Source organism: Emys orbicularis, chromosome 8, assembly GCF_028017835.1.
Source record: "Emys orbicularis isolate rEmyOrb1 chromosome 8, rEmyOrb1.hap1, whole genome shotgun sequence".
In the NCBI taxonomy this organism is placed as follows: domain Eukaryota; kingdom Metazoa; phylum Chordata; order Testudines; family Emydidae; genus Emys; species Emys orbicularis.
The window spans coordinates 112,257,954-112,269,939 of record NC_088690.1 but is presented as its reverse complement, the minus strand read 5'-3'; positions in this window follow the sequence as shown (position 1 = coordinate 112,269,939).

The following is an 11,986-nucleotide window of genomic DNA, read 5'->3' as shown; positions in this document are numbered from 1 at the left end:
GTTTACAGGGTTGCACCCAGACATTCTCAGCTCTCTTACAAAGCTGTTAGCTTTGTCAAGTCAATTTTCCCAACCAAAGACAGACTGATAATGTAGGAAAAAAGAGAAGACAGAAGAAGTGAAAAAAATAGGTGCTCCAGTCGTAAGTGAGTAACGATTGTTGTTAGCTTCAGGCTGAAGTTGTGGGTACTTCCTCTAGCTGGCAGGTTCCCAGTTTTCTTGACCCTGTTTTTGTGACCCACAATGTTGTTTCAATGTACAACACCGAGTGCACATTGTTAACACACAACAAATGAATGCATAAAGCATAAGACCACATGCCTATTTAACATAACAAGGCTCACGCAGTCAGATAGGGTCACCTCTTGCTCTGTCTCTCTCTTCCCAGAAGTAAAGGAGTTCAGACCACCAGCAAGTATCAAAGCAGAAGCGTGACAAAGGTACAGACAAAGATGCTCAGCTCCTGCTGCTGTGACGAGGGGCCATAAAAGCACCTAGATAGATATGTCCAGATTCATAGACTCGTACATTTCTAAGCCAGAAGGGACCTTGGCAATGATCTAGGCTGGCCTCCTGCAGAACACAAACCACACTGAATTTCACCCGGGGATTCTGCAGAAAGCCCAGATCTTTGCTTTGTTCATTATGGTCAGAGCACAGCCCCAGAACAAGGGTTTGCAGCCCAAATCCTGCATGGTCTCTGGAGCTTGGCTGGTAGGCTCTGCAGGGAGCCTTACCCACCCCTCTGCACCCAAAGAGAGGGGCCCTGCGATGCCGTTTCTTTGGGGGCGGTGATGGGATTTAAATGGGGATGGAGGGAATCCCTCCCCAGTACAGGTAACCAGGGCGGCTTGCGGCTGGGCCTGTGGGAGCGCCCAGGTGTGCATGGGTCCTGGGGAGAACCCCCCGACGAACCATCCCAGCGCCTGCAGCCGCAGTGCAAGCCTTCTCAAGCCGAGCTGCCCTGGGGAAGGGAGGCGCAGGCTGCCTGCTTTGCAGTGTGTTGCTCCCTGGCCCCTCGCAATACAGGGCCATGCCTGTGGGGCTAGATTCCCCCAGGAGGGCAGCGAGTTGGGCACTGTTTGGTTTCTTTAGAGAGGTTTTGCCCTCCAGGACGATGACACTAAGCGCTCTGTCTCCCTCTCTCTCCAGGGCAAGTCATGGAAGAATTGATGTTAAGCATCAAGGAAGTTGCTCTAATCCTCAGTGCTGCAAAACCTGCCTTCGTCCTCCTCCTACACTCTCTAGGGGACAGTCCGGCACTGGCTCAGGTGTAGGGAGATGGCATTAGATGGCCCAGTCAGTCTTTTCCCTAGCTCCTCTGATTCTGTGGTCCCTCCAGGGAGTCCCATTCTCCGCTCTCCTCACATCACTATATCTCACTGTGCTGCTTCAATAAAGTAAACTCAGCAGAAACCTGTTACTTTTCTCCACCAGGCCTCCTTTGAGGGACTTGTTTAATCAGCACTTGATCTGTACCCTCCACAGAAGTAGCAGATTAGGGTAGTGGATAGCCCTCTCTCTGGATGGGTAGCTGGACCTAGCTTTGCCCCTAGATATTACTCTGGTGGGTCACATGAAGAGTCCGGGTGAGAATAAATACACACATGGGACTCCCAGTTACTGTAAGTAACCTGTGATGATGCCACACCAAAAGGGAGGAAGCATGGTCTAGTGGTTACAGCATGGGCCTGGGAGTCAGGGGCTCGGGGCTCTGCACTGACTCGTTGCGCGGCCTTTGGTAAGTGACTTCGCCCCTCTGTGACTCTGTTTCCCACGTCTGCAAAAAGGAGATTAATAAAATACTTCCCTACCTCACAGGGCTGTTGTGAGGCTTCCCTGGCGTGTCTGTAAAGCACTTTGAGGTCTGCCGGGGACTGGCCACTATAAAACGCAGCGTGTGTTAATCTTAGGATGAGAATGATTCTTTTATTGTTGCCGTAGCAACCAGACTGCTCCCCCACTCTTCCCTGCAGTCTGTCCTCTGGCCATTGTGGGAGCTTCTATTCTCATCCAGACATGGGGTTGAGAGGCCCTGATTTTGGATGGAATTCAGAAGCATGAAGAACACTAGCAAGCGGACAGCTGCTGGCTTCGCTGCAGGGTGGCCCAGGGTGCCTTTGGATCTCGTCTTCTGGGGCAGCCAGGCTGAAATGTGTTGCACTAGGTAGGGCCATTGCAACCATCCGACGTTTCTGGCTGTGGTCAATGCGTGCTGAATCAGAGTCCATCTCACTAGGGATTCATCATCTAAGAGCTGATTGGAATATGAAAATACAGCTTCCTTTTTGCATCGTCCTGGCAAACTCTCCCCCAGCAGTACTCACAATGGCAGATACTACTGGACAGCAGACAGTGCAAGGTGTAAAGGGCAGAAGTGATGTAAATGCACATGGGGAAGGACTTCAAGCACTACGTCCTAAGACCAATAATAGAGAAATGAAGAGGTGCAGGCAAGGGAAGGGGAGCGTTGAAATGACATTGGAAGAGACCTGGACAGAGACAAGCAGGCTTCTTCATAGGGCAGAAGCTGTTGGGGAAGAGAGCTCCCGTATCAGCAGTGGTAAGATGTGACAGGACAGTGAGAGGCCTGGTGCTAGAATGAAGGGAGGAGATGGGACAACAGGAAGAGATGAGGTCTGTGGGGTTGGTGGAGTCCAGCCGCTGGCCAGTTTTTAGATAGAAGGTGAGACATTTTTAACTGGCTCCAACCTTGTTGGAGCAGCCAGGACAGGGAATAATATATGTAAATGACTCCCCAGTCTGAGGCCCTCATAGAATCATAGAATCTCAGGGTTGGAAGGGACCTCAGGAGGTCATCTAGTCCAACCCCCTGCTCAAAGCAGGACCAATTCCCAACTAAATCATCCCAGCCAGGGCTTCCTCAAGCCTGACCTTAAAAACCTCTAGGGAAGGAGATTCCATCACCTCCCTAGGGAACCCATTCCTCCTCCCTCCACACTCTGCCCATGTACCTCAAGGCTGTCCTGAGGGGCTCCCAGCTACTCTAGCCTCAGCCCTGGCTGAACACAACACTGACATTGCATTGCATTCCCGCAGGCCTTCTGGGGGACCACACTGAGACCAAGATCCTGTCACATTGGCCCGAAATCAGGATTCGCATTGAAGTCTCCAGCTGCCAGGCTGGGAATTGACTCCCTTAGTGCTCCATTTGCAAGAGCTGTACAAGACCAAGGCACCCAGTTCCTAGCCCTAAGAGAAGAAACTACTGGAGAGTTTCGTTATCTGAATGAAGGTTAATTCTAGGTCAGGTAGGAATGTACTGAACTGCTCAGATTATTGAAAGATATTTTTCCACTGCATAATTCCCCCCACTTTCTTTGCAATGAGAGGGCTGCTGGAAAAGTCCAACATGCATCGGTTTGGGAGTGAAGGGTCCCAGCTCCTCCAGCCCCTCAAAGCAGAAAAAGACAGAAAGCAAAGCTGAGAGGAAGGGGAAACTTGCAGAATAAAGACCAGGGAAGGGACCAGAAAATAGGGATTAGAGCCGGCTGGATTTTTTTATTTTTTTTTTTTGGTTCAATGAAAAATGGCTTTTTGAGCAAAATGAAACATTTCCAAAGACATCAGTTTCATTGTAACTTTCTAGTTTTTCAGCAATGATCAAAAATCTGGAACTGAACATTTTTACTAAAAACTAAAATATTTGACCAGAAGTGGGTTTCAGCTTTGGTTTTACATCGAAAAACTGAGAAAAATGTGCAGGAAATATGTTTTTTTAAAGAACTGGCGTTTCTCAATCAACTCGAGTAGAGCTCAGCCCTTGCTCTCTTATCTTTGGCAACAGATAAATGCACACAATTCCTCTCCTTCAGAAGGGAGGTTCTCTATCATTTCACCCTCCCCTGCTTTCCTTTCTCCATCCTGTTCCTTCTTCTCTCAGTCTCTCCTCCTTGTTCTCTTTCACATTCTTTCCCTTTCCTCCCCCACCTGACTGGGCTATAGTTTGTCCCTTTCGCATGCTCTAGCTTGCACCTTGCTGTTCAGCACATGGGGCAGGAGGCCAGCAGTAGGACATGTGGAGGCTCTGGCTGCGCTGGTGCTCCCGTGGGAGTGCACAGACCATGCCAGCGAGTATCGGGAAAGCTGTTTCTTACTGTGATTGTCCAGCGAGCTGCATTTTCCATGGGCTGTTGGGTTGTAGAGTGACGGGACATTTTCATGCTGGTCCTGCTTTCATGCATATGGCTCTGAGTATAAAGTGGGTGTGTGAGAGAAAAACAGGATAAAAGAGCTGGGGTGCCTTTAAATGGATGGTTTTCCAGGGGTGTCAGCTGTGTAGGGTGTAATGTGCCTAGCACAATGGGGTCCTGGCATATGTCATGGGCTGCTAGGAGCTATGGTACAACAAATAATCATAATTCCTTGCCAAGCTGAAGGGTGCTCTGTACTGCACAGGGAATGCTCAGTCCCTAGCAGGATCAGGCCCTCAGCGCTATTAAAACTTGATGCAAAATTGTTCCTGGGGCCTGGAGCCCCAAACGGCGCGATCCGGCTGTCACAGCAAAGTCCAAGAGGAGGGGTCACAGCACAATGCCAGGGTGTGGGTCTGCACTCTCCTCATTTGAGAGACGGGCCTTTGTGCATCTCCTGCCGCACAAGCTCTTGTCATTGTGAAAGCAAACGTCCAAGTTCAGTGCGGTGGGGCATGCCGGGGGCTCCCTCTGTGGCTTGCCTCTATGGGCTGTGACTCGCAAAGGAGCTATGCGCCAAGCTCCCATTTCAATGGTATGCAGGGGTCTAACATAAGCCAGCCATAGGGAGTCCTCCTGTAGCCCCAACATGCCCACAGGGGTTCTCTAGACATGTTCAACAGTCAAAGCAATGACCTCCATGGTGTAAGAGATACGGTAGGGGAGGTAATTTCTTTTATACCCGACCTTGTCCCTTTCATATCCTGGGACCAGCATGGTTAGACCGACGCTGCAAACACCGATAGCGTACACAGTGTGAGTAGGGATGGAAAGTAGTGCACGGCACATAGCCAAGTTTCAGCCCAGGACGTAGTTCTGTGGCTGGGGGAATAACCTCTGAAAAATAAGTGCTGCTTATAGAATTCAGTGGTTCATCCTCTGGTTGCCCTCACCTTTAACACAGAGACGCAGCCCACAGAGACTATAAGTCCCAGCATGCAATATTATCACTTGATACAAGCCGTCAAGCCACTCAACTCCAGCTGGATCTCTTCATGCGGGGACATGTAGTCTCAGTAGGCTGCGCCCTCCATATTTAAAGATGAGGTGGCTACAATTCATTCCATCTGTTTAATGCAAATTAATAGAAGCTCTCCAACTCCTGGCCAGTGGACACTCAGGCTGTCTGTTGGGCCAAGTCTGGGTGCATGGAATAATGGGAGGAGGTCACAGACCCATTGCTTGAGTCAATGAAGCTTGAACTGGACAAAGTACAGGCTCATGCACCATAGGGATAAATCCTGCATTGGTCGGGGATGGGAAATGAGGTCTGACACTGTAGGTGTTTTCCTCCTGTCTGATTTTTGTAAAATCATGTAGTGAATTGATATAACCTTAGCTAAGCCACGGTGCAAGTGATGCTGTCAGAGGGAAACACAGTCTGTTTTATCCGCGCACACTAGAGACTGTCTGCCCTTAGAAATATCAGCCTTCAGCGAGGTTGCAGAGACGTCACTGAGGATGTAGGATTAGACCCTGGTCTCCAAATGAATTCTTTGAAAACAGAGCCGTATTATTAGAATTAGTTGTATTGCAGTAGCACCCGTGAGCCCCATTCGTGGAGCAGGACCCTGTTGGGCATGGCGCTGTACAAACCGAGAACAAAATGCCAGTCCCTGGAATGTCTGGAACACCCGGGGGCTAGAGACTGACTGATGGGGAAGCACAAGGAAACAATTAATCAGTTCTGGTCAGCGTCATTGGCGGTGGTCTCTGTGTACTAGCAGCCTACCCAATGCCAAGATTTGCATAAGGGATTTGAAGGTGGATAGTGAGGTTGCTTGGCAGATAGTTACCGGGAGCTCCTCCCAAGCAGGAGAGGGAGACAGCACCAAGGAACTTGTTTGAAAATGTAACACGTTACAGTACATACCCTACATGGGGCCTGGGCTTGCATCCAGGAAGTTTGCACACTAGAGGCCAGGGTCTGCCCTCAGTCGATGTTCTGCCTTAGTCTGTTTCCTGCCATATTCCTACCTAGGTAATTCTATGATTCTAGGATCATCGGTCTCTAGGAGGGGGCAGCTGGCACTGCAGTATAGCCCTTCCTGATCATGTTAGGATATGACCGTGTGTCAGAGAGTGACTCAGTCTCCTGTGCTCGTTTAAGTTGGTGTGTCTTAAAGGCCCCAGGCCCACTGGCAGTCACCTTGGGAACTCCATCCTGTGTGCCCCCTGGACAGTTTGTAGGGGGCGCGCACCTACTGTGCTTTCCCTGGTAGCAGTGTCCTAAAGCTAATATCCCCCTTTGTTTATAGAACTTCATTGCAATTCATCTCCAGAACACCTGGCAGAACACCATTTGATGCAGTTTGACCGTGCCTTGGTAAATAACCTCTCCCCTCTGACAAGGTTCACGTGACGTTGCCGTAGACCTTGACTGAATTTCACAATTTTGTCTGACCCCAATTCCTCTAGGTTGGTCCATTGCCTTTTACAGACCTTAGCAATCAAGTTTCAGGAGCCCCTTTCTTCTAGCACATCTGCACTAAATGCCAGTGGAGTCTGGGTTGGGCCATTGGGTTGGAGTGGAGACTGGGTAGGGGCCAAGTGCGTGTCATTTACTGCACTGTAATTCTGTACTATCCCCACGGTCCCTGGCACAGTAATTGCTAGCACTGCATCCTGCTACTTGTGAAAGGAGCAAAGACTCCCACTTCTGACTTAAAAATTCACTATCTTGATTGTCCCCGATGGTCATGCAGGGTGAAAGCCACCCAGCTCAGAGGGCCAGCAGAAGGACTCTGCGTCGATCCTACTTCGTGCTTTCACCTGGGATGCATACACAAAAGGAGGCAGGTATGGCTGGAGCAGATTCATTTATGTATTTAAGCCAATACAAGAGGAAATTGCTCATTATCATAGTGAGTGTGGAAAACCAGTCTTTGCGCTCATTTTCCACTAGCAATTTCCTGTTAGAAGTTCCTGTGTAGATCCTCACGTAGGTACACATTCTCCTCTTTTCTTGTGCTCCAAAGGCCCTTCATTGCTTTGGTGACTCTTTGCTTTGACAATACAGTAAATTCAGCAGAATTCCTTGTCTTGGAGTATAGCTCCAAGGAAGAGAGAACACTCTCCGGGGGCTCATTGGGCTCTTTGCAGTTCATTGAGAAGAATGATGGCACCTTGGTTCCAGAGACCACAGCATGTAATACCAGTGCCATGCATGGGGTGGTTGTAGTTATTATAATTCTGCTCGATGAAATAAATTCAAGGGATTCCATGTCTTATTTCCATGTGGTTCCTGGGGGATTGCAGGTAGAGAGACATGCAAAGAACATATGCAGCCGCTTGAAAGGTGAAATGACCTTAGTCTATGCAAGGTGAATGAGTTGCATTATTTTTGTAACTTATTGTACCATCTATTTTCCATAGAAGATACTTGAGCAAACAAAACACCCACACAGCAGCGATAACAAACCAAGAAATACTGAATGATTAACATCAGCCGCAGTATCTCTGGCAAACCTTCTCCCTTGCTCTAGGCTGCAAGTTCCTTCGGGCAGGGATTCCGTTTTCTTCCGAAATCAGTACAGTGTTGATTGTGCCCAATAAAAAATGCCGACCCTCAAGCCCTTTGGCCTTTAGAGTAAAGGGAATAACCCACTTCTACTTCCACCAACCCTCCTCCAGTCACAGCACATTAAAAGAAAAACTAAGTCAAGTCCCTGCTATCTGGAGAGAAAGCGAGACAAACACATATTGCTAGGTGCATACTTCATGCATCTGGGAGATGCTCAGATCCCACAGGGACTGGGGACGTGCAGGAACCACAGATGAGAAAAAGAAATAAGAGGAGCTGGACTCTAACCCTACAATATCACAGTTCTGCTGAGTCCTTTCCTTTCACCTATAATGATACTGGAGTTACTGCATCACATGCCACCGATCTCCTATTGGCTGCTGGCCTGTCTCCCAGCCCACGAGGGATTGGTACCATGCCCAGAGTCTGGTACAGTCCCCATTTCTCAGGGCTTCAGCTTTATTTCCTTCAAATAATACAAATTCAGCACAATTGTCCCTGCCCCATAAGCCAGGGTCTTCTGCAGGGGCCAACCATTCCCTGAAGGTTTCCTCTGTCCAGGCCACTTGCCTAAGAGTCAGCCACGAATTGGGCTCTTTGCCCGTGGTGGTATATGGGGCTGTGCCTTTAAGGGCTGAACTTCCCCGGCACAGCATCTGGGCGGGGCTCTGCGGCTCACGGTGGTGTTATCCCCGTCAGCAGGAAGTGGACACAGAGTGACGTGCAGCCCTTGCGGGCACCTTAAGCACGGAGGGATCACTGATCCCCATACACCCGCTGACCCGGGGCCTTCCTGGCAGCTCTTCTCCCAGGCCTGCTCCAGACACTTGCCTGGGAGTTCGCCTGCCACAGGAGCCAGCCTGCTTCCTGTATCCCTCCCCACCCCATCCGGGCCATTTGCTGGTTTTATCACCCCTGATCCCTCGCTGCTCAGTCTCAGCTGGGAGGTCGCTGAGCCTAGCTCCCCTGAAAGAGCCAGCCATCCTGTGACACCTTGAAGCTCTCGGCCCGGCGGTAGTCATTGTGTGGGGGTATGGCCTGCGGGGAGGATGGAGGAGGGAGCCCATCCATCAATCCACCGGAAGAGAAGCACTACCTCTTCTCAACAAAGTCTAGGGTGCAACTGACCTGTTTAGGGATGAAGGGATTTCTCCGAGACCACAGCTATTCCCTTCCCTTCTGCCCTCCACAGTGAGGTTTACCAGAGAGTGACCCAAGTCACTCGGGGTAGTTTAGCACGGTGACTGTTCCAATTTCTCAGGCTCCTTTAGCACGGGGCGTGTTACATGGGCCAGGCCTCTAGGCATGGTAGGGATCAAGGAATACAATCTTGATAACTCCCGTCTATGGCTGGTGAGCCATGTTCTGGGTTATCTGTACCAGCCAGGTGCCTGCTGGGCTTTCCCGTACAGCTGCCTCCTAATGCAAATATTCCCTTTGTTTATACAACTTCATTGCAATTTACTCTCGAGCTCTCTTGGCAGAATATGCTGACTTGCTATATTTTAACTCCGCCTTGGTCTGTAAATAATCTCTCCTGACTGATACGGAGCACGGGACATTTCTGTAGACTTTGGCTGACTTTTACTTGAGCCCAGCGTCTCTAGTTGGTTTCTACAGACCTCAGCAATAAAGTTTTCAAGAGCCCCTTTCTTCCAGCAGATCCACAGTCCAAAAACAATTTGAAATTTGCAACCCAGGTGAGGGGAAAAAACGTGCAGGGAAAGGCTCCAGACCCAGCTGGATGAATCACTGCCTCGAAAAGGTTATTAGGGGTAAGCAGAGAGCGTACAGGGAATGGAAAAAGGGGCTGATCAGCCAAGAAAGCGACATCGTGGAGGTTAGCAAACGTAGGAATAAAGGGAGAAAGTGCTGAAAGTCAGGCTGGATTAGCTCTTGCCAGGGAAATTACAATAAATAATAAGGGGTTTTTTAGTTATATAAATAAAAAGAGAATAATGAAGGATGAGGTTGGACTGCTCTGCAGTGTGGACAGGAAGGAGATTGAAGATAATCTGGGCCTGGCCCCAAAACGAAATGAATATTTTGCCTTGGTTTTCAATGAGGATGATAATATGGAACCTGTGCACGAAGGCAGGACGGCTGATGGAAATGAGTGTCTAGAAATGGAAATTATCACATTTGAGGTAGAAGAAAAACGTAAAGAGCTTAATGCGCTCAAATCTCAGAAACCAGATAACGTCCATCCCAGAATGCTGAAAGAACTGGCACATGAGATTGCTAGCCCAGTAGCAAAGATTTGTAATAAATCTACCTATTCAGGGCTAATACCATATGACGGGAGAATCGCTAACATTGTTCCTATATTTAAGAAAGAGGAAAAAATGATCCAGGCAATTACAGACCAGTTAGTCTGACCTCAGTCGTATGCAAAGTTAAAGAGCAAATTGTAGAGGAAAGAATAATTAAACGTGTAGAGGCAGATGGTAAAAGGGATGTAATACAACATGGGTTTACCAAAGATCATGCCAGACTAACCTGATTTCCTCCTTTGAGAACGTAACTGATTTTTTTAGATAAGGGAAATGCAGTATTTCTAATGTACTTGGACTTCAGTAAACCATTTTACACGGTACAACACGGGAAATTATTAGTTCAGTTAAGGAAAATGGAGATCAGTACAAGCAATATAAAGTGGATAAGGAACTGGCTAAAGGGGAGAAGACAACGGGTTGTGCTGAAAGGTGAATTATCAGACTGGATGGAGGTTACTAGTGGAGTTCCTCAAGGATCAGTTTGGGACCAATCTTATTCAATATTTTTATTAATACCTTGGCACAAACAGTAGGTGTGTGCTAATGAAACTGTCTGATGATACAAAGTTGTCAGGCATCGTCAATACAGAGAAGGATCAGAACATTACACAGGAAGATCTGGATGACTTTGAAGGCTGGAGTAACAGAAATGGGATGGAATTCAATAGTACAAAGTGCAAGATCATACACTTAGGATCTAAGGGTAAGAATTTCTGTTTCAAGCTGGGGATTTATCAGTTGGAAACAACAGAGGAGGAGAAAGACCTGGGTGTACCGGCCAATCACAGGATGACTATACACCACCAATGTAATGTGGCTGGGAAAAAGGAAAATGTGATCCCAGTATGTATCAGGCAAGACATTTCCAAAAGAGACAGTGAAGTATTAATGCCATTGTACAAGACATAGGTGAGACCTCATCTGTAACACTGTGTACAGTTCTGATCACCCATGTTCAAGAAAGATGAATTTAAACAGGAACAGGTGCAGAGAAGAGCTACTAGGATGATCAGGGAAATTGAGGGCCTGTCTTCTGAGAGGAGACTGGAAGAGTTTGGCTTGTTTTGGTCTAGCAAAAAGAAGGCTGAGAGGGGATCTGATTGCTCCCTATAAATACATCAGGAGTGTAAACACCAGGGAGGGTGAAGAGCTGTGTAAGCTAAAGGACAATGTTGGCACCAGAATAAATGGATATGAACTGGCCATGAACAAATTCAGGTTGTAAATTAGAAGAAGGTTTGTAATCATCAGAGGAGTGAGGTTCTGGAACAGCTGCCCAATGGGAGTTCCCGAGACTCCCTGCTGCCTGCCCACACGGGGCCAGCCTGAGCCACCCCTGCCACCCGCCTACACAGGGCCAGCCCAAGCTGTCCACCTGCGTGGGGCCAACCTGAGCCCCTCCGCTGCCACCCGCCACTGCTATTTCTCCCTTCATCATTGCCTGGCCATCGCGGGGCCTCGGGCACTGGGGCACCTCAGTCCCTCCTGTTCTCTGCGGCAGTCGAGTCTCCTGTTGGCCGTAACGCTCTGGGCTCATGTCGGCTGTTGGGTTTAGTGTGTGGGGGCTGGGTGGCCTGTGCTGGACAGGAGTCAGACAAGCGATCTGGTGGTCCCTTCCAGCCTAAACTCTGTGACTCCATCTGCACTCCATGCCATTAGAGTCTCAGTTTGCACATTGGTTCTCCAAAGCCAAGTGCTGAGCAGCTGAGTACAAGGTGAGGCAGGTAATATCTTACTGGACCCACTTGTGCTGGTGAGAGAGACACGCTTTCGAGCTCTTCTTCCGGTCTGGACTTTGATGATATCTAACATGCAGAGCTGGGGTCTTATCTCAGAAAAGAGGTGAAAACAAATTGGCGCAACCTCTCCCCCTCCCCCATGCTTTACCTCCAAACCAACAGCCCATCGGGTCAGTTTGCACCACAAACAGAGACTTCATTCTTCTCTGTGGAATAATCACAGCTTTCTCTTAA